Here is a 2,686-nt window from a genome sequence, read left to right on the forward strand (position 1 = left end):
AAAAAAAGCATGGAGCAGCTACGACGAGAATGAAGCTGAGCAAAAGTATACAGCGGCGGAATGCCATCAAATCATATCAATTCGAGTCACGGCCGGCCACCACTGGCGCCGTCGATGATGATGAAGGAAAGCGGGCAAAGACGAGAAGCCGTAGACGGAGAAGACGGGGGTTTCCCGCAGGCAGGGCCCAGGTTTTGACTGGAAACCCAGGGCACGCGACGCGACGGATCGCATTTACGCCGACAACACGGGAGACGTGGGTAGAAGATCCGGCTGCCCGACGCAGGGGTATCCAACATGCTGATGATGCCGGAACAGTTAATTATGGCAAGGCCGGGAGTGCGATGCGGAGAATGAAACAAGTCGATTAGGCGAGATCGATCGCGAGGATGGCGACAACTACTCCGTAGTACACATGGAATTAGGATTGTGCCCCCGGCTCCACGCTGCAATTGGGCGCTAGCTAGATGGCGAAGCTGCCTGAACACTTCCGGCGACCACTCCGCATCTTCTTCCGCTTGCCATGTTTTCTATTCGAGATGGGTTATGCTTTCCACGTTCCGTCCTTTGCGTTTAGCTCCTTCCTTAAATCCAAGCCGATCGACACCCGACAGGGCTACGGTGCTTGCGCAATGGATGATGGGCAGGACTACATGCAGTGCCGCCGATCAGTATTGTGTGGTGCTGCCGACGAGCGGGGAGGTTTTTCTGACACGCCGGCCACCGGCTACAAACAAGGAGGGTCCTCCTATTTGAGGCATTTTGCGTGTTGAGCCCGTCGGCGCTCCCACCTGATGACACGTGGGATATACCCACCAACTCTACCGCCGCCTGCACGGCACCAAGGGCGGACCCGGGACAAAAATTTCCCGGTGTTACAAGTTAACAATGCATAGGCGGATAGGCATGTATATCAAGCAATGTGATGCATACAAGTGACGCACTTCACAATTTATAGTATCTAATGGTAAAAAAGTGCTTACAAAAATAAAGCATTTCCCTCGATATATCATGCCATCATAAACTTGTGCAATAAAGCATTCCAAAACTCCAAATTATGAAAATATATATGATTGCCGAGGGGGAAATGAGACATAGATCTCGATTTCCTATAAAAAAAATTAGTGGCGTTCAAAATAAATGTGTGTAACTATGCAGCATAAATTTATGAGTAATACATTTTTGGATGGCTTTGTAGGATCTCAAAGCGATCAATGACTCCCTGGTAACTCTCCTCGTCACTGAGATGATTGCGCAAGTATATCTTCACAATTCTCATTCTAGAAAAACATCTCTCAAGTGTACGTAGAAGTGTCAAGGCAAGACTAAAGGTAGCTTCAATAGTCCGTAAACAAGAAGATATTAAATATGTTTCCTTGTATCCACCATTTTGTGAGAGAGTTCACAAATGTGGTAATTCATAATTTAGCACAATATTACATAGTTTATGATTGGATCAACAAAATCAACAAGTAAAGCATATTAATGTACGTTTCTAAGCTTTGGAGTTGAACTTACATGGCATTGTTCCCTTTTGCTGGTAGGCGTCATGATGAATATGGCCATCGAGAATCTCTCGATTTCTTGAATCTCAAACCCTAATACCATAGTTTAAGAGGGAAGAATTAGACAAATACAAGCAATCAATTTAGAAGGATTCGGAATCCGATTTCCCAAATCTCTAACCCTAAACCCTAACCCTAAACTCTAAACCCCTGATTGCGGACTAGAAATACAAGATGCGTACCTTTTTTTTCTTCTGCCAAACAAGGCCGTATAGCGTGCCCTTGATGGCATAGTAATGGCAGACCGAGCCTTCAAGGGGATGATGATTTTGCTTGCTGATTTTTATCTCGTGGTTGTAGGGTTCGTAGCATAGAAAACAAAAAAATTCTACCGCAAGAACGAATAAAACCAAGATCCAATCTATGGAAAAGACAAGATCCAATCTATGAGATCTATGCAACGAGAAAGATGAGAAACTAACCCTCGTAGATCCAAAGTAGTAACGAGACCAGATCTCGTGGTTGATGTAGATGTATACTTGACAAACTCAGGTTCGTGTTGCAGTCCTTTCCAGTGTTGCGATCGGGCAGCACTTCCGTACTCCGTACTCGGTCACACGTACGGTGTCGATGATGACGCCCTCTCCCCGTTCCAGCGGGGTAGCGGATGTAGTAGATCCCCTCGGAATCCCAGCAGCACGACGGTGTGGTGATGGTGGTGGAGGAGAAATCCTGTAGGGCTTCGCCAAGCCTGCACAGGAAGGAGGGAGAGATGGGAGGCTTGGGTTTGGGGGAATGATGCGCTGCGCCCCAACCCTCCCCTCCCTCTTATATAGGCGTTGGGGGGCTGCCTTGGCCCCTCCTCCAAGCCCTAGGATCGGCCAAAAAAGGGGGGCTTTCCCCCGAAGTTAAGTCCCTATTTTCAAGGGATTTGATCTAATCCACTTGATCCAGCTGCATGGGCCTTGGGGGCTGATGTGCCTGGCCCATGTGGGCGTATGCGACCCCCTCCGGTCCATCTTGGTCGTCCAGGATAGGTGAGCCCCACTATGGTACCCTCCGGAACCTTCTAGAACCTCCGGTACAATATCGAAAAATCCCGAACTTTTACGGTAACACTGAAAATGACTTCCTATATATGAATCTTATTCTCTAGACTATTCCGGACCTCCTCGTGATGT

General features: G+C 47.7%; 1 long non-coding RNA gene across 1 annotated transcript; it reads right to left on the bottom strand.

The window, feature by feature from the left end:
• Positions 1-944: 944 nt before the first annotated feature.
• Positions 945-2,286, bottom strand: LOC127330424 (uncharacterized). The gene is made up of 2 exons (XR_007869281.1): positions 1,748-2,286; positions 945-1,598 (listed from the first exon to the last, which is right to left on the bottom strand). It is a non-coding gene; the product is annotated as an uncharacterized lncRNA (long non-coding RNA).
• Positions 2,287-2,686: the final 400 nt, after the last annotated feature.

Source organism: Lolium perenne, chromosome 2 (assembly GCF_019359855.2).
Source record: "Lolium perenne isolate Kyuss_39 chromosome 2, Kyuss_2.0, whole genome shotgun sequence".
NCBI classification, from domain to species: domain Eukaryota; kingdom Viridiplantae; phylum Streptophyta; class Magnoliopsida; order Poales; family Poaceae; genus Lolium; species Lolium perenne.